Consider the following 20892-nt stretch of genomic DNA (forward strand, 5'->3'; position numbering starts at 1 on the left):
TAAGAATATAGTTTGTTCTCAGTTATTACCTGTGTGACCTTGGGCAATCACTTAACCTTTCCACGTCTCAGTTTGCTAATGTGTAAAATAAAGGGGTTGGACTAAACACCAGAAGTCCCTTCCAGCTGTAAATCTACCCCTAAAGTTGTGATTTTATGATCTTTCGATTCTACAGGGACATCATGCACCTAGTTGTAAACCACAAATCTGTTGCTGATATTTCCATGTCATTTAGCAGGCCACACTTGATGCTTCCTGCCTTGCTTAAGATGAATGGATTGACTTAGGTTTGTTCCTAATTCAAAAACTAAATCGATGTGTTGATATGGTACCCCAGTTCTCCAGTTCTTTCCCGAAGGATTTTAGTGTTTGAATGTAACATCGATATATGCTAAAATTTCTAATAATAGTAATAGTCAAATTTGTACAATATTTTTTCCCTTTTTGTGGGTAGTAGAAAGTCCTTGTGGGTAGCAGAAGAATGAAGACTGAAACAGAGTGAAAGGAAGATTTGAATTCTGTTGAGATGCGGGTTCCAATTCTATCTCGATACTTAGTAAGCTATGTGACCATGAAAAAGTCATTTAACCTCTATTTTCTTTACTTCAAAATGGAAATAATAATGGTTGTGCTGACTACCTCACAAGGTTGTTTTGAAGTTCAAATGAGCTCATGCAAATGAAACAATTAGCCAACCTTAATAACAGTTATCCAGTGCATTCTTTTGAATCTCACATGAAGCCCTTTTAATTATGCTATGAATTTACACCTATGAATTTATCCTACAGATGAGGAAAGTGACATTTTACACAGTAATCTAATAACTTGCCTACTTTACACAGTAAATGTGAAAGAATTAGTACTCAGACTGTTACTTGGTGTGGCCCCTTTTCAATTACATTGTGTGCATATCCTAGAATGATGGTATTAGAACTGGAAAGAACCTTAGAGGCCGCCCAATCCAATTCCATCACTTTATAGCTAAGAAAACTAAGGCCCATAAAGAAAACTGACTTCTCCAAGATGACATAAAGGGAAAATAGCAAGGTTGGGATTTGAATCTAGATCTTCAGAGTCTAAATCCAGGACTCTTTCTACCACAGCAGAGAAAGAAGTAGATCACTAACCATCTCATAGAATCATTGGGGAAAGTCTTGGAGTCTCCATCTCTTCATCTGTAGAATGGTCAATATCATCCCCCCCTGCTCCATCTCTCTGTTCCTGACATACCTTCTGGTATTAGTTAAAAAGCTGAGGTATGGAAAGAAGGTGCAAACTGAGCTGTTGAGTTGGGGGTAAATATGGCCCCTGGTAAGGGTTCATTTTTCCCCACTCTGTGCCTTTGCAATACTCTGGATTGCTTCGCAGTTTCCATCATCTCCCTGTACCTTTAGATCTCTCGCCCAAGCCAGCAGTTGAGGCAACACGTGTTGCCTTTTCCTCCAAACTCCAGTCTCTTGAGTTTTTCCCTTGGTCCTTTCCAAGTCAGCATGTTCATTCTGCTCTTTTGAAATCTGGATTTATGAGACAATCTTTTCCAAACACCAAATGACAGAAACTGAATAATCACCAGGGCCGATTCAGCAAGGCCTAACTGCAGCTGCATTTCTATTCCTCTCCTGGGCACAGAATGCTTACTCCATGTAGTTAGTGCAAAGCTTTTACTACCTCGACTTATGAAGAGATTTGGAGAAGTCTGTCTGCCCTTCACCTTTGATTTCTGTGGAAGGGTTCCAGCCAGCAGCCTGTCATCCATCACAAGAACTTCCAGCAAGAATGGGGTGTGGAAAGAAGGCCAGGTCCCTTTGTCCAATAGTCATGATTTTTTCCTCTCTCCTCCCATTTGGGGGATGGGGAGTAGAGTGAGCCAAGGCTGAACATCTTCAGGAAATCCAGGCTGTTCATTGATTCTGCGTGCTAAGGGTATTTGTTCTTTTCTCCCTCCACCCCTGAATACAAACTAAAATGCTGATAGCTGCACCAACAGCCTGGGCATGTCACAGCCTGAATGTGTGACATGCCCATGTTGAAAACTGCAGATACCAACTTGAAATATAAGGCTTTCATGCTGTAGATGAAAGACTGCCTGGAGTTTGAAATTCAACCTCAAATACACCTTGAATATAACAACAAAAGGCACCTAGAAGGGAAGAAGGAGCACAGATACCTTGTAGTTAGAGACTAAACAGAAACAACTGCTTGTAAGAACACTGGCCATGACCCTTATCCAGCCCCTATTCACCCCTTACATGGACTACTGCAATCCCTCCTAATTGGACTCCCTTCTTCCACTCTTTCCCTTCCCCAATGCATCTTCCTCACAGCTGCTGAAATAACCTCCTGAAAGCAGTCTGACCACGTCATTCCCTTACTCAGAAGCTTTCAGTGGTTCTGTATTGCCTGTAGGATACAATACAACTCCCATTATCATTTCAAGCCCTTCATGGTGTGGCTCCAGCTGACCTTTCCAGGGTTGATTCACATTGCTCCCTTTCACACATTCTATATTCCACTTGATTTGACTTCTCTGCTGTTCCCCAAACTGGCATTTCATCTTCCATCTCTCCTTTTGCACACTGTCCCTCAGTTCCTGCAGTGTATTATATCTTCAACTAGATCTCTTGGAATGCTTCCTTTAAGTAAGAAAGGCCTTTCCTGATTGCCCTAGTAATACATGAAGTTATATCTCCTCAAGTTACTTTATATTTACTTATCTTGCTTGTTGTATCTCCACCCACCTCCACAGAATGTAGTCTCCTTGAGGTCAGGGACTGTCTTTATTTTCCAAGGTCTTATTTATTTATTTTATTATTTTAATTTTATTTGTCTTTATTTTCCAAGCCTAGAAGTACTTTGAACATAGTAGGTATTTAATAAGTGCTGGATAGAGTGGGCTTTTTCATGTTGGCCAACAGTAAGGGACAATGGGGACCACTGGAATGTTAACTCTTGAAAATCTAATTCTGTGAATTTTTTTAAAACCTTTACCATGGGAGAAAAGGAATGATAATATTGTTTTCTTGTAAAGACCTGGATAGCCAGGAATGATGGAGACAAAAAAAGTGTATATCTAGGGATAGGGCAATGAAGAATTAACCACTCTTCTGTGTTTGGTAGGGCAGACTCCCTCTAGCAAAAAAAATGGGAAATTGGAACAATTCTTCAGTGCTTTTAAATTCTCTTTCCTGCCATTTAATTACTTTGCTAACACTGCCCTTTGAAGTCCCTCTCTATCATCTCTCTTCACCTTGACTCCCAACAGGACAACCTGTAGAGGAGATTCTCGTTCAAGTTTAGGTTGACCTAGATGCTTTATAGACTTGTCTAACTCTGAGACCCTGGGCAATTCTGTATAAATCATAGAGCCCTGAACAAATATATAATATTATAATGACTCATCCCAGGAAGGTTTTCATTATAAGATAGCTCAGGGACTTACATTAAAGGAATTGACACCTAAAGGGTAGAGGGGAGTAGTATTTGACAAGCAGCCCTGTCTTCTGATCTCCTGAAATCACATTTCAGAGGTTGCTACCTACATGGAACTGAAAATAGTAAATCTAGAAGAGACCAGTTACTATTTGAATCTTCTTGACTTCCTAATAGAATTGTAACTCAGACCTCACTGGGACTGATCATGCATGGTAGTAGGTTTTTTCTCTCTATCAATCTGAAATAACTGAGAAACATCTAAGTCTGATGCCTTGATTATTTTGACCATTTCTTCTGGGCTCAGTGTTAAAGAGATTGGATTTACAAAGAGGAGAAGAAAGGATTTTGAAGCAGATCCATGAACATTAACTGATAGAGACACAGATACATATTATCTATATCTATGTCTACACATGTCTATAGTTACAGATATATTTCTCTCTCTATATAGATATGTATGTATATTACACACACTTACAATATATATGCCCTCCAGTCCCATTCTGATGCTGAAAAAGTGGATACAGAATCATACAATCTGAGCATCCTGAAGGACCTAGGAGGTCATCTAGTTCAATCCCCTCCCTAATGTAAGGATCCTCCTCTTCCTGGATTGCTGAGAAGCTTGAGTTCCATAATAGGCTTGAATACTTAAGCATGTCCACAGATAAGCTGCTCACTCCCTCTGGAAGCAGTCCATTCCATTTGTGTACACAAATACTCATATTAAGCAGAAATCTGCTTCCTTGTCATTTATGCCCATTGGTTCTAGTTCTCCCCTTGGAGTACAAGCTTAAAAAGTCAAATCCATCTTCTATATAATAGCCCTTTAAATATTTGAAGACAGCAGATACAGGTCTCATTCTAAATTTTTTTTCTCTAAACCAGACATCATCCCTTGATTCATCCGCTGAACTATGATATGGTCTACTTCTTCTTGCAGCCTTCCTTGGGCCACTCTCTAGGTTGTCAATATCTCTCTTCCAGGGTAGTACACAGAAGTAAACATAATACTCCAGATGTGGACAACTGCTTTGTTACAAGCAAAAGCTATTATAGTGCAAAACAGAGTCCCTCATTCCCATAACAGCCCTGTCAAGTGGCTACTAAAAATATTGCTGTCCCATTACCATCTCCATTTTATGATGAGGAAACTGAAATTCAGAATATCAAGTAATTGGTTTCAGGTCAGAGAAGTTCTGAAGGAGAAAGGAATCAAACCCAAGTCTTCCTTCCTCCAAGACCTCTCTCTGCTGTCATTTGCGGTTAAGGGAAATGTGAATGTTCTCTTGAGATGACTTTCTGACCATATACAAATAACCATGCATTAAGAGAAAAGAGTAATTACCAAATTTATAAGCAGTTCTTATGTTTACTTTTCTAAATCTAAAGCTCAAGGTTTTTGTTTGTTTACTTAAGAAAAGCTGGGTGCTCAGCTCTGTATTGTATAAGCACAGGGAAACTTGCCTGGGCTTGCTTTCTTGGTGTGAAAATATATATTTATCAAGTTTATGCACGTCTCTGAAATCCAAACACAGATTAATTTACTTAGATTTTTGAAAGCTAAAGTGTAAGGGGATAAAAGATAATTCATGAATTATATGATAGATTCAAAAAGATATACAGGATGAAACATTATAAAACATATAGAAAACTAAAGGAGGTTTAGAAGGGGACACAGATAAGCATGGGGATATAAAGAAGAAGACATCTAAGAAATTTCCATGTGAAATTTAATAGACATATTGAAAGAAAAAGCTGTATGCAACAGATTTGTGGTTATAGACCCCCATTTTCTGTTCTTTGCATAAGAAAATGTTCATGTTCAGGGATATTTCTCAAGTTCATAACCAGAAACAAGATAATTTTAAAAAATACTTTAAAATTTTCTTATCAGTTTCTCGGACTAGCACCTAAAAAAGATAGGAGTTCTCTCTGTTTCCAGCAGCCTCTGTCTCAGGAGACTTTTGGAAATCCCCTAAATCCTCTTGTCTTCCAGGCTGGTCTTTAGAGGAAAGAAAGCACTTTAGAATGTGTGCTGGTTCCTTCCTCACAATTAGGCTAGACTATGAGAATTCAAGTGGGCTTTCTATATCCCTGCTTACATTTCCTTGGCACACCAATAGCTTGCTGAGTGATGCCTGCCAGAGAAAGAGTTATGCAGTTCCAAGAGGAGTTTAGAGACCCCCACCCCACAGAGTAGTCCTGCTCCAATTTATTCAATGGCTTCATCTTAAAGACAAGGCAACCTGATCCCAGCTCCATTCATCATGGCTAAGTGTTACTGACAATCTTACTAACAACCTACTCTCTGGCTCTCTTGCCTGCTCTTTCCCCTCCTGGCCCATTATGGGATCAAAACAATGGGATCTATTTTCATTGTGGGAGCCACAGCTGCCCCTTGTCAAGTAGAATTAGGCTTGATCCTGAGTCATAACTTTGTGTATTTATGGATGCTTACTCTGAGAGAAGCAATTTGGGCTGTTGATTGCAACAGGCAAAGGGACTTAACACCTAGTCAAGACTGACTATGGCATTTTAGAGTTTAGAAGTGATCTCAGATGTCATCTACTCTTACCTATATCTGTAACGGAGAAGCAGTCCCCTCTACAAGATCTCTTTACCATTGGCCATCTGCTTTTGGATAACTTTATAAGGAAGCATCTTCTTGTATCAAGTCAAAATCTGCCTTCCTAAAACTTCTACCCATTTTGTTATCTGGACACAAACGGAGCATCCCTCTCTTCCCTTCAAATGCTTGAAGACAACTATAGTGTCCTTTCTCCCCAAACCACCAGACTTTTTTCCTACAAACTAAACATTCTCGTTTTTTTTCAGTTGATCATCTTATGGATCAGTTTCCTTTCCTTTCATCATTCTGGTCCTTCTCAGTATATGCTCCAGCTTGTCAATGGCTTTCCTAAAATGAGACTCCAAGAATTGAATATGATAGTCTAGTTGTGGTCTGCTCAGGGCACAATACATACAATGGGACTATCATTTATTTCACTTGTCCTTGACACATGACTGTAATTGAAGCCCAAGATTATATTAGTTTGATAAATGTTGGAGAAGATGTGGGAGAGTTGGAACACTAATTCATTGTTGGCAGAGCTGTGAGCTGACCCAACAATTCTGGAGAATAATTTGGAACTATGCCCAAAGGGCTACAAAAATATGCATACCCTTTGACCCAGCAATATCGCTTCTAGGACTATATCCCAAAGAGGTCATAAAAATGGAAATGGGTCCCACATCTACAAAAATATTTATAGCAGCTCTCTTTGTGGTGGTCAAGAAAAGGAAATCAAGGGGATGCTCATCAATCTGGGAATGGCTGAATAAATTAAGGTATATGAATATAATGTAATACTATTGTGCTGTAATATAAGAAATGATGAACAGGAAGACTTTAGAGAGACCTGGAAGGACTTATATGAACTGATGCTGAGTGAAAGGAGCAGAACCAGGAGAACTTTGCACACAGCAACAACCACAGCGTTCAAGGAATTTTTCTGGTAGACTTAGCCCTTCCCAGCAATGCAAGGACCTAAAAAATTCCCAATGGACTCTTGAGGCAAAATGTCTTCCACATCTAGACAAAGAACTATGGAGAGGGGAAAAGGCCTAAGATATATTGAAGTGATTGTAGAAAACTGAAAACAAATAAAATAATTTAATAAAAAAAGATTACATTAGTTTTTTTTTTAGCTGCAATGTCATGAATTTGGTCTATATTTGGTTTGCTAGTATTATATATTTGAACCATCAACATTTGAATCCAGTTCTTCTGAATCCAAATCCAAGGCTGTACTCCTTTCCAACCATACTATGACAGAGCCAGTGAATACTTATTCCTGAGGAATCAGTGGCAGGATAAAGACATCAGGGATGGATCTGGGCTAAGGCATGTGAGGAGGCACGGAAGGAGACCCATGCCCTTGGGCATCTCTGGCCCTCCTTTTGATGGGAGGAATCATGACTGGTAAAAACTGCTGTATTTCCATCTCCTCTCTTAGTGTCCTTCTTCTTTACCTTAAGTTTCTCTTCCCAGATGCTTAACCTATGTCCTCTTTGAATGGCCTTGCTTGTCAGCTGTCAAGGAATCCCCATAGGATATGAGCTGCTTCTGGGCAAAGTGATATCTTAATAGGAGATTAAAAAGTCTTTATTCTCAAAGGAATGCATCTCTAAAACAGAGAGAAGGATATAACTGGTAATTAGGAGACCTAATCCTAGCCTCTAATTACCTGTGTGACCTTGAGTAAGTCTCTTCACTTCCCTGGACTTTTGCTTACTTGTATGTAAAAGCAGGGGGAGGGGACTAACTCTAGTGCAAAGCACATCATTAACTCTCCAGGTCAATGCAAATGAAAGCTACTTCTATTGCTTAATTCTGAAAGATGAAGGGATTGATTGGCCCGGGTGATTTTAAGGTTCCTGCCAGCTCTGAAAGTCCGTGTGTTTTCTGCCTTTTGAGATTTCTTATGCTTTCCTCTTATCCACTCACTCTGTGATCCAGCTGTTCTGGCCCACTTGCTGGTTCTCAAACCTACAACACTTTATTTCCCCTCTCCATGTCTTTGACTGGTCATCCCTCATGCCTAAAAGGCTCTCCTCCCTCACCTGTATCTCATAGCTTTCGACTTCAAGATTCAGCTCAAGTCCCATCTGCAGAAGACCTCCCATGTTGCTATTGTCTTCTCCTTTGAGATGATCTTCCATCTACTATGTATATGTCTTGGATGGACCTACTCCTTTAGAGGCTGTGTGCCCCATTAAAATATGAGGGACTGTTTTTGCCTGTCTCTGAATCCCTGGCACCTAGCACAGTGCTTGCATACGGTAGTTGTTCAGTCATGTCCAACTCTTCATGACCCCATTTGGGGTTTTCTTGACAAAGATATTGGAGTGGGCTGCCATTTCTCTCTCCAGTTCCTTTTCTAGATGAGGAAACAGAGGCAAACAGGGTTAGGTAATTTGTCCAATGACACCCAGTAAATGTCTGAAGTCAGATTTGAACTCAGGAAGAGTCCTCCTGACTCCAAGCTTAGGACTCTATCCGCTGCACCACCTCATCGCTTGTACATATGAAAGGTTTTATATGTATATATACATATATACACACACACATATATATGCATACATATATGTATACATATACATTATATATGTGTGAGTATATGTATATATATTTGTAGTTGAATAGATTGTATCTCAGGGACCAGAAGAAATGATAGGACAACCATCAGGAAATCCTATCTCAATACCCTTCAGATGATATAACATGTGTAGCTGCCTACTCAGCCTATTCAGAAGAATATTTTCCTTCTCAGTGCCCTCATGCTCTGTCATTATGTCTACCTGGGTCTGGATGTCCTCTCCTCAGGCTTTTGTATTTCTTCCCTGGAGGAGTAGTGTGGCAAATTAGGAAAAGCCTCATCTGTAAATTGAGGGAAGTGGCAGGCTAATCAATCTCCAAAGTCCTTCGCTACTCTAAATCTTTGTCACTGTGAAAGTGTCCTGGACATTAACAGGGATGGTTGGGCCAGCTTTTTCTGAGATTTTTGGGGGTGGAGTTGGTGGGCCTTTGGCAAATCTTCTCTGTACTTCTCTGACAGGCTGAGAAGAGGATTAGGATTTCCGGAAAACTGATCCTGCCCCTCAGGAAGAACAACTGGGCCAAATGGGGACAACGGCCTTTTCAAACCTTCTTGTTTTCTCTGTCTCTCTTCCAACCTCTTAATACTGTGTGTTCTTAGACTTCATGGAAAATTACACGAGGATGTCCAGCCTCCACTCCCAAGTCCCCTGTGTGTCTCTCTCTGCCCATGGGGGGCTTGGGTCAGCTGGCAGCTCTCCATCTTCTCTCACAAACCAAGGGCTGCCTGCAACCTTGTGCTTTGATTAAGCTGATAAAGTGAAGTCCTGATCTCTAATCAATAAATTTGGACTGAAGAACCATAGCATTCAATTTTCTCCTTAGTTTGCTTGATTGCTATGACCACTAGAATCTGCCCCCTATGGGCCCCGCATAGGAGAAAATGGGAAATTTAACCCTTCATGACATAAATCTTCTCTAAGCCTTAAATGAGGGCCTAAGAGTGGATCAGTTATCTTCTGCTTCCAGGAGTGGGGAACCTGCGGCTCAAAGACACACGTGACCCGGAGGCTACAGATTCCCCACCTCTGGGGCTGTGTGTCTGCATAATATGAAGGGCTTTGGGGGCAAGGTGTCAGGGCCAGTAGGTCTCCGTCTTCCTGGAGGGACCCCTCCACGTGAGAGGTCCCATGAAAGAACAAGCAAAAAGCACCACAGAATTTCAGTCAGAGGGACCTCAGCAACCATTTAGTCCAATGCAGACCCCTCAAAAGAATCCCTACTCTAACAAATATGGCAAGCAGTCATTCCTGCCTCCACTTCCAGAGCTCCAGTGATGGGAAACTCACTACCTCCTGAGAGGGCCCAGGCCACTGTTGGACAGCTCTAAATGTTAGGAAGTTTTTTTTGACATCAAACCTAAGCTCTTCTGCACCATTTCCATCCTTTCCCCGACCCCTTGCTCCTTGTCAATTGCCTCAATGTCTAAACAAAATAAGGCAAATTCCTTTCTCATGAAAGTACTTCACATCCTTATGGATGGTAGTGAGGCCACAGAACACAGAGCTTTGAGCTGGAAGGGATCTCAGAGGCTAGTTTCTCCAGCCACTTTATTTTACAAAGACACAAAGGGGTTACGTGGCTCACCTGTGGTCTCACAGCTGCCATGGGTTAGAGGCAGGATTCAGAACCAGGTCTCTCCCAGCTCAGTCCAGGGTTCTTTACAAACACATTCTCCATAATGACAGCCTCTGTAGTTATTCCCTGCTCATCTTGTCAGCTCTGTGTTCATCAGTCTAGCCCAGGATTCAGATTTTAAAAGGGGCACCAAAAATTGACTATGACATCTTTCTCTAATAATGATAATTATTAATAATCATAAACTGGAAGGCATTCTCAGAATAGGCCAGAGGACTTTCAGATCATGCATGCCACATGAGGATTGGATGGAGGCTAATATTAATAATAGTCGCCATTTATATAGTGCTTATTATGTATCAGGCACTGTGCTAAATGCTTTACAAATATTATCTCATTTTATCTTCACAACCTTGGAAGTAGGTGCTATTACTCTCTCCATTTTACAATCGAGGAAACTGAGGTAGATGGGGGTTTTGACTTGCCCAAGGTAACCCAGCTAATAAGCATCTGAAACAGGATTTGAATACAGATCTTTGTGAATCTAGGTCTAGTGCTCTATCCATTGTACTACCTGGGATCTAGATATGTTTAGCTAGGAGAAGTGGAGGTTCAGGGATGACCTCTGTGGGCCTCAGGTTCCTGATTTTTAAAAGGCTGTTGTGAGATTCATATGGGATTAATATATGTTAAATGCTTTACGTGCCTTAATACATTATATAAATGTCAGCCAATATTACTTGTTGAACTAGCTCCCTCTGGAGAGAAGGTGGCTTCATCTCTTGCGGAATGGGTCTGGTTAATGACAACTGAAGGAAGTGGGGGTGTTGGGAAGAAAATGACTCTAGCCAAAATATTGACTGAGCTAACTTAGGCCAAACTTGTCTCTGTCCAAAGAAACTTCAGGTCTCAGGATTCCCTGATGTCTCAATGATTTCCTAACACCTGGATAGCTCTGCCACATCTGGAAACAGGGTGGGGGCTTGCATACTGGGGGAGTCAGTTCACATCCCATGGGTGATGGGAATGAATGATGTGATTGGAGATTAGGCTTCCTCTTGGGAATCTCTGGGCTTAGGTAATGTGGAATGTGGCCAAGTTCCAATTACAGAGACCTAGGACATCAGAAGGAGACAGCCTGCTGTTTTAGAAAGCCAATCACATCTTAGCGATACCTCTTTTATGCTCAGGGAGGGTCTGCTGCTTGAGTTTCCAACTAGCAGAAGACCCTGAAATGAAGCCTCAGTGACGTATTTGGTCCTGTTAAAGAGGATAGTTGGAATAGCACTGCTTTATTGAAAAATTGGGATTTTAGCTTGGGCTCTGCTTCTCAGTAGCTGTGTGGCCTTGGACAAGCCATTAAACCTCCTTAAGGCTCAGTTTTCTCATCTGTAAAATGGGTATAAGAGTTCCTGCCCTACCTTCCTGGATTTGTCAAGATCAAAGGAGATAATGCATTCTGTGAGGTCAATTATAACACTCTCCTATGTCCAGAGTTAAGGTTGTGAATGGTTCTCCAGGAAGCACTCAGATGAGTATTCAATGATGAATCTTATGGGCAATGTGGGATGCTGAAAAGAAGACTGACTTTTGGGAATCAGAAGAACTTGTTTGAATCACTCCCCTGCTATTGCTAGTTGTACATCCATGGGCAGACAGTTTCAGCTCTCCCAGCCTCAGTTTCTCCTTTTATAAAATAAATATGATACTCATTCTACTTTATTCCCAGGGTAGCTATAAAGAAAAATGCTGAGTCAGTCTTAAAGTACTAATATCCAAAAGGCACTTGGGAGCTGTGAGACTGGAGCTGAATATGTAGACTGAAAAGACATCTGCAGAAAAATGATTAAATTGTGGTAGTAGTAGAAGAGGTAATAGTAGTAGTAATAGGAGGAGGAAGAGGAAGAAGAAGAAACCATCATTTATATAATGTTTTAGTGTTTAAAAAGCACTTTATCAGTATCCCATTTATTCTGTACAATGACTCTGGGAAGTGGGTGCCAGCATTGTCCTCATTTTAAAAATGAAGAAGCAATGGTTAAGTGACTTTCTCAGGGTCACACATCTAATGCCTGAGGCTGGATATGAACTCAGGCTTTCCTGCCTCTGGGAGCAGCACTCTGTTTGTTGTGCCACCTAACCCTAGTTAGTTAAGAAAAGTACGAGCTCCATGTCTCCTTCATAATTATAGCCTGTTTGTCGCACATGGGAAATGGCTTGGCCACATATGATACACAGCACTTCCTCTATGTGATCATAACATCCACAATGTTGCTTAACAAAGATAATGTACAATGTATTTCTAGAATACTGCAATGGAAACATTTTCTTATCAATGTGGATACTACTTCCAGTAACACTGATCAACATCTGTCCGCCTGCATCCTCTGCAGCTCTTCTGCAGGCCATCCTGTAAATGCTTCATGGCCGGCCCAGTGCACTTCCTAAGAGCCTTCCTCTAGGTCTCTTGACCTCTCATATGTCAATGCAGCCTCCTTGTGGTCCACTGATTATCTTTTGCTCTTACCTCTTAATTGGCTTTCTTCCTGTTTGTTGCTTTTCTATGACTTCTTATGTTTTCTTTACTGGTAATATGTAAGAGCCTACTCACACCCATTTTGCATCTCTTTGGATACCCCTCAGTTCTGATCTTTGATATGCCCATGTATATGCCCACTTGCCCATGTACGCTTGATCAAATAGAACAAGTACTTATTGAGTACTAAGCATGAAGAGAAGTTACAAAATTTTGATGAGATTCAGTTCTTGTCCTAATCTCTCAATCCAGAAGGGAAATGTGATACATACATTGTCAACTCTAAAGGTTGTTACTGACTGGGAGCTATCAGGGAAGACTTCTTAGAGGAGGCCACATTTTATTTGGACTTTAAAGCATGGGTAGGAATGCAATGAAGCTAGGTGGTGCAGTGGGTAGAGTGCTGGGCCTGGAGTCAGGAAAACACTCATCTTCCTGAATTCAAATCAGGCCTCAGATACTTATTAGCTATGTGATCCTGGGCAAGAAACTTAACCCTGTTTGCCTCAGTTTCCACATTTGTAAAATGAACTGGAGAAGGAAATGGTAAACCACTCCAGTATCTTTGCCAAGAAAACCCAAAATGGGGCACAAAGAGTCATACATGACTAAAAAACAGGTGGACTGAAATTTCTCTAATAGAATATAATCTCCGTGAGGGTAGGGATTGCCTTTCTTTTTGCTTCTAATTGTATCAGCAGCACTTGGGACAGTGCCTGGCACATAGTAAACACTTAATAAATGCTTGTTAGTTTGGGAAATTGGGAAGAATTGGCCTTCTATTGCACGGTATAGCCTTCTGGTGAACCCTGGAGACACAACAGTCTTTCATGACACTGACATAATTGAGTAGAAAGACGGTTTTACCTGGAAACAGAAGAGACTTGACTTTCACCTCCTCTCCCCCCATTCTCACCCACATTTACCAGCTGTGAGTACCATGCACAAGTCATTAATCTTCCTGAGCCTCAGCTTCCACATTTGGAAACTGGAGGTAATACTAGCACCTACCTCTTAGAATTCTTGGTTCAAATGTGATACTATATGTAAGTCATCCAGTGAAACTCAAAATACTATTGGACATCAGGTATTATTATGAACATCATTATCTCCCTAAGGGGCTACTGCTCTGGGAATAAACAATTTACTCACTCAGCAGGATATGATCTGATTATGGACATGTATTGCAGCCCAAAGAAACCTCTACTTTTTAAGGAGGGAGGCTTGGGATTATAGAATCATAAATCTAGATTTGGAAGAAACCTCAACAGCTATCTAGTCAAATCTTCTCATTTTACAGGTGAGGAAACTGAGGCCCAGAGTAATTAAGTCATTTGTTTGAGGCTCCACATGTAGCAAGAGTTGATATTTGAACTCAGGAATCCTCTGACTCCAAAGCTGGCAAGGGTTCCACTATACCATGCCTGGAGACCAAAAGAGGAAGGAGACCCCAAGCTTGATCAATACCAGCTAGCAGAGAGCTGGGGTTCAAGAGCCTCCTTCTTTTGCATTGCAAAGCCAAGATTGAGGCCTAAGAGAAGACATATTTAAAAAAAACAATTCACTGTTGACCAAAAAGTCACCTGATCTCAAGCCTGCTCTGAGGAAACATTTCTTCCCCATCTTTTGTAGCAGCCAGTCCCTAAAGACCAGGCCCTGGGCTGTGCCAAAGAGCTGAGCACAGAGGTAGTGGAGACTGATTACTTGGAAAGTGGGCACCTGGGAATCTGGGGGTATATATAAACAGAGGGAAATTTGCATGATTTTGAGACAGAAATCAGAGTACGTGCTAGTGCCTAGTAACTGCTGAGCTAAGCACTTGTCTGAATCCAATAGTTCATTTTCATAATGGAATATTGAACTTTAATAGTAATTCACACTAACATACTTACTTTTACCCCTTTCTTTTGCCAGCAATAGGATTATTAGTTTTTAACACTCCCAAAAGCCCCAATAAGGTCAAGCAGAAAGAGGAACAGTGGGTTACACCAGGAAAGACTGTCATTAAGGGTCAAATATGCTTTAATATTAAACTATGGTTTTTGAAGATGCCACCTAGATCAAAGCATCATGTTATTGGGGCTAATGACTGCAAGGTCTCTCTTCTCCCCACTCCAGCCTCCTCATAACTCCTAGGACACATCATGTTTATTCCTCATACATGTCTTCTCTTATGCTGTTCCTCTGCTGAGAATGTCTTTCTCTTCCCTCTGCCTCTATTGGAATCCTGCCAGGTTTAATCATTAGCATTGGAAGCTATCTCAGGGATCATCTATTCTGACTCTCTGCATCCTATTTTCAGATTGGGAAACTGAGGTCCAGAGAAAGGAAGTGATTTGCCCAAAGTCACATAGATGATATGTAGCAAAGATAGGGTTTGACCCCAGATGCTCCAAATCCAAAGCCATTACATTGAGCGGGCCCTCCACGGTCCAGTCCAAGTTCATGACCTTCCACAAAGTCTTCCTAGCCAACTTGAGTTCACAGAGATCTTGTCTCTACCCGCCTGCTCATAGCACTAATCTGCTATACACTTTGGCCCTTGATCATAGTAAATTTAATACTTTATATTTGATTTTGCCATCCTCTTGCTCAGAACTCTTTAATAGTTGTCCACTGCTCACTCTCTTCCCCGCAAAAAGGCCAAATTCTCTAGCTCAGGGGTAGGGTAACCTAGTGGCCTCGAGGCCACACTTGACCCTCTGAGTCCTCAAGTGCCATCCTCTGAATGAATCCAAATGTCATGAAACAAATCCCCTTAATAAAAGGATTTGTTCTGTATAACTTGGACTTAGTAAAAAAGCCACACTTGAAGACCTAGAAATCCAGATATGGCTTTGAGGCCATAGGTTTCCCAGACCTGCTCTAGCTTGTCATTCAAGGGCCTCCATAATTTTATTCCAATCTACCTTCTTATCATTGTCCAAACTCAAGTCTCTCCTTTGCAACATGGTAGAAGTATGTGTGTGGACCACTGTCTCTGGAGTCAGATGACTGGAGTTCAGGTCTCCGTCACCTATGATGCCTGCCTCCCCTGAACCCCCAAAATTTCCTTCTAATCACTTTTATTATTTTGTGTTTGAAACATTTCATTGATGAGATTTTACAATTGCTTGTATATATTTCCCACCTTCCCTAATGTAGAATAATAGAAGGAACATTGGAACTGGAGACAGAATCCCTAAGCTTACATTCTGATAGGGGGAGATAACACCCATGAGGGAGTAGTGGTCCAGGAGAGATGTTTGGTTTGGAAAATTACAGGGATGGAGCCATAAGGAAGTAGAACAGCTGACACATCCTTTCTGGTAGCAAGGGCAGTGTTAATTTAATTGTGGTTCCAGAACTGAGGACCAGCTTTTATATTTATTAAATGAATGATTTTGGAAACATCACTTATACTTTATGAACCTCAGTTTCTGTAAAACTGGGAGGGTTTATTAAATGATCAATATGGCCCTTCTAGTTTTTCCTCCTCAGATTTATTTTGAATAAGGCAAATTGACTAGTATTTGTTGAGTACCTGCTGTATGCCAGGCACAGTATGAGGTATTGAAGATACAAAGAAAGGCAAAAACAGCCCCTTCCCTCAAGAAGCATCCAATCTAATGGGGGAGATAGATAGCATGCAAACAAATATGTACCCAAAATGATATTTGCAGAATAAATTATAGATTATCTCAGAGGAAAGGCACTAGATTTAAGGAGGGCCAAGAAAGGTATCATATAGAAGGTGAAATTTTAGTGGAACCTTGAAGAAAGTTAGGGAAGGCAGGAGGCATAAGTGAGGAGATAGAACATGGCATTCTCGGCAGGGAGGACAGTCAATGAAAATGCCCAGAGTAAAGAGACGATGTATCTTGTTCAAGAAATGGCAAGGAGGTCAGGGTTACTGGAGTAAATACTTGGAGGAAGAAGACTGGCAAGGTAGGAAGGAGCCACCTTATAAAGGACTTTAAAAACCAACTACAGGGGCAGATAGGTGGTTCAGAGGATAGAATACTGGCCCTGGAGTCAGGAGGAACTGAGTTCAAATCCAACTCTGACAATTACAAGCTATGTGATTCTGGGTAAGTCATTTAACCCCGATTGCCTCTTTAAAAAAAAAGGCAACTAGAGGATTTTGTATTTGATAGGAGGCAATCAGAAATCTCTGGGGTTTATAGAATAGGAAAATGACACAGTCAGACCAGGACTCTAGGTCTGGGACACTTCACTGACCATACCTGACAATTCTGATCTGCAGCATCGTAAAACTCTGGATCTAGTGACCTTGGACAGGTCTCCAATCTCTGCTCACAGTCTACTTGCTTCCTGATGATCATGGACCATTTTACCTACTGCTCGCTGCCGACCTCCTGCCAATGACCTCATCATGGAATTCATACTTTCAGAAAACTGAGGTTGTATTTCATTTTCCTGACACCTTTCTTCACAAATTTTTGTGAATGGATGAGTGAATGAATGAAAAAGCATTTAAATGCTTACAAGCATTGTAGTAAATTCTGGGAATTCTGTCCTCTATGAGTTTATATTCTAATACAGGGAGTTAACATGCACATAGGAATAGTGGCCAGGGAGAGATATTTTTGTTTGGAAAGTTCCAGAGTTGCTAAGTAGAACCATACAGAATTAGCTTGACACACCCTTTCCAGTAGCAGTGACTGGATTGATTTAATTATGGTTACAAAACTGAAAGGAGGAGAGGGTGGAGTATATAAGAAGGCAGATGGTGAGAGGATGACAGTGGAGGGATTGAAGAGTGGATGCTGAGCACTTAAGAGCTGACAGGAAGACAAAAAAGAGATTACATTCCTCTTTTCATAGAATACAGTCAATGTAAATGCAAGTAGAATGTAAGTGAGCTTCTTAAGGGCAAGAGCTATTCCATTTTTGTCCTTGTATCCTGGCATAGCACCTTGCTCACAGTTGTTTGCTGAATTAAATATCCTGTTGTCTATCAGGTTACTTAACCTCTCTACTATGCAGAAGAAAGGGGAATTGGACAGAAATACTTCTGTGTAAGATTCCTTGAAGGTTTAAAAAATTCCCTTGTTGCCTATTCTTCATGAGTGGCAGCTGGACAACCCATCTAGGTTTTCTCATCTCATGTGGTTCCTGGTCAAATCCTACTAAGCGGATTCACCAATATACTAGACGCTTTCCTCTCACAAGAAAGAAATAAGCAGTTAATAAGTACTTACCTTGTGCTAAGCATGGTGCTAGGCACTGGAAATATAAAGTCAAAATGAAGCAATCCTTGCTTTCAGAGCTTGCTATTTATAGGTGGCAAAATAACACATATACGTATAAGAAAGTAATTACAAGGATTGGGAATCCACTAGTAATTTCTTGGATTATATGGAACTCATGGAGGAGGTGGCATGATCCTTAGCTTGAAAGGTATTTAGATATTCTAGGAGCCAGAGATGAGAAGGTAATTCATGAGAAGGCAAAGACAAGGTATCTGGAGATGTGCTCATGTATAGAGAACAGCAAGTAAGGCAGGTTGGCTAGAATAGAGAGTTCATAAGATGAAGTATGTGTAATAAATCTGGAAAAAGCAAGTTCGAGCCAGACTATGAGGGATTTTAAAAGCTAAGTCAAGAGCATTGCATTTTATCCTAACCAAACACAGGAGGTTCTTGAGCAAGGAAATGACATGGTCAGACTGAACTTTAGCAAAATCACTTTGGCAGCTATGTGGAGGATAGATGATACAAGGCACTGATTAGGGGCAGAGAAACCAATTAAGAGGGTCATTCATTATTTCAGGTATGATGTGACGGGGTACAGAATTGGGGTGGTGGTCCTTTGAGTGGAAGGAAAAGAAAGGATATGAGTGACATTGTGGATGGTGAATCAAAACTTAGCAAAGAGTAACAGATGAATACAGGACTGTAAACTTGGATAATGAAAAGGATGGTCACATCTTCTACACCAGTGATATCAAACTCAAATAGAAGCACATCCCCTTGAGCATGTATAGACCTAGAAAACCACAAATTAACATTATCTCCATAACATCATTATTTATTTTGCTAAACATTTTCCAATTACATTTTAATCTGGTTGGTCAGTACTTCTGCTCTATGAGAACAGGAAAATTAGGAAGAAGGGTAGCTTTGGCAATGGGGAAAGAGAATGGGTTTTCTTTTAGATATATGGAGTTCAAGATGCCTATAGGACATCCATCTGGTAATGTGGAACTAGTTTGGAGGAGAGATACCAGGGCTGGATAAACAGATATACAGATCTGGGATAATAATTAAATCCATAGGATCTCTTGAGATCACAAAGCAGTTGGGTATAATGAGAGAAGAGGACCCAAGACAGCACTTTGGGAGATTGCTGTGGTTATCAGGCAAGGCATGGATGCTGATTCAGTAAAGAAGGTTAGGAGCTGGTGGAGAGGTCTTGGAGCATTCTCTTGCTTGCGCTTGGGCCACCCATCTGATATTCTTTATTCTTCCCACATGACTCACCCACCTTCTTTTCCCAACTACTCATTTCCTTGATGGCCTTCTGCTGTCACTTGTACACAAATCACCTCACTATAGCAGGATGTACCATTATTTGCATGTTATCACCCCCATTAGAATGTGAGCTAACTAGACTGAGCTTAACTGTGTTTTTGTCTTTGTATCTCCACTGCCTAGCACAGTTCCTGGCATACAGTAGGTGCTTAAAAAATGCTTCTTGTCTGACTATCTGACCCTGCCTTAGACCAGATCCATTTCAAAGAGAATGTTCTCCAGAAGCTGCTATACTCACCTTTCTGCTTGTGCTGTGAGGCGATTCTCTCTGGTTCTCTCTTCCCCCTCCCTAAGGTGCAGAAGAAATTCCCCCTCCCTACCTGAGGCCCAGAGTCCCCTGGCTCATTATACTTTTTTACCCCAATGATTAGACCATGATTATATTCTCGGAGAGATAAGTATATGGTCTAGGGAAAAAATAAATTAGTTTCCATTTTAAAATCCTGCATGAGAGATAAAAATGATTTCTCACTCTTCTTCAGCCTCGATTCCAATACCCTGAGAAGCAGTTGGTAAACAATCGAGACAGCATGATTTTATACTTATTTCATCCTCTTCCCTCTAGGATCTCTCAGTGTAACAAGTTTTGCTTCTCATCATTTTTTGTAATTTTATCATCTTAGCCAGTGTTCCTTTCCCACGCCCCTCCAGTTGATTAAGGGAACAGTCACTGGGGAGGAACCCCTGCTGGAAAGGGACGAAAGGATAGTAGCGATGCCATCTTATGTTTATACTTTTTAAAGTCCTTTATATCTATTTTCTCATTTTATTCTCCCAACAAACCAACGAAGTAAGCAGGGCAGAGAATAATGATTCACATTTCACAGGCAAAAAACCAAGGACAACAAAAGTTAAGGAATAGACCAGCTGCAGCTAGGTGTCTTGATTCTTACAGAACATTGTGATTTCTACGGACCCTCTTATGGTACATGACATGATGTAATGGAAAGGGGATGAAGTTTGGAGCCAGAAAAACTAGGTTCAAATCCCAGCTCTAGCATTTACCACTTTGTGTGATCTTGGGCAAATAACTTGCTCTCTTGGTTTGAGGTTTCTTATCTATAAAACTAAGGGTTTGGCCCATGTCTGTGACTCCTAAGTTCCTTTTCAATTCTGTATCTATAATTCCATTATAAAAGAGAAACCATACCACAACTATCCCAACAGAAATAAACACAGACTGTACTTTTTTTTTTTACAAAAAAAAAATATAAAATGTCACAAAGAGGAGATGTTGATAAAAAGTTAGGTCTTTTTTTAAAGTTGTGTCAAGCTACAGAGCAGCTGTCTATATTGAACAGAGCTCTTTACATGATATCAAAAATGTACAGACAACCAGAAGGCTTATGAGTCTCCATTCTACATACTCCAAAGAGTCATCATTCCAGATTAGGGTCAAAGGTGAATCTGAAACAAAAACCCATCTTTTTTTTTTTAACATATGCATTCTCCCAGTGGTGCTATGTGTTATTCTGAAAAAAATACCAAAAGTAGGAGTGACCCAGATATCACTGGGAAGATGCATGGTGGTTGTTGGTAGATTACATCATATTTTGCCAATGATGACTTGCATTGCAAGAAATGACATAAAAGGGATCACATCATGGAAATGCATTATTGGGACTACAGGAGAAGCAATCAGTCACGTG

The 20892-nt window shown here is 40.8% G+C and overlaps 1 protein-coding gene across 1 annotated transcript in view; it reads right to left on the reverse strand.

Annotated features, from left to right (window-relative positions):
• The window catches only part of LOC140517108 (heparan-alpha-glucosaminide N-acetyltransferase-like), a 125204-nt gene that overhangs the window by 13744 nt on the left and 90568 nt on the right, over positions 1–20892 (reverse strand). The window lies entirely within an intron of this gene.

This window comes from Notamacropus eugenii, chromosome 1 (assembly GCF_028372415.1).
Source record: "Notamacropus eugenii isolate mMacEug1 chromosome 1, mMacEug1.pri_v2, whole genome shotgun sequence".
NCBI classification, from domain to species: domain Eukaryota; kingdom Metazoa; phylum Chordata; class Mammalia; order Diprotodontia; family Macropodidae; genus Notamacropus; species Notamacropus eugenii.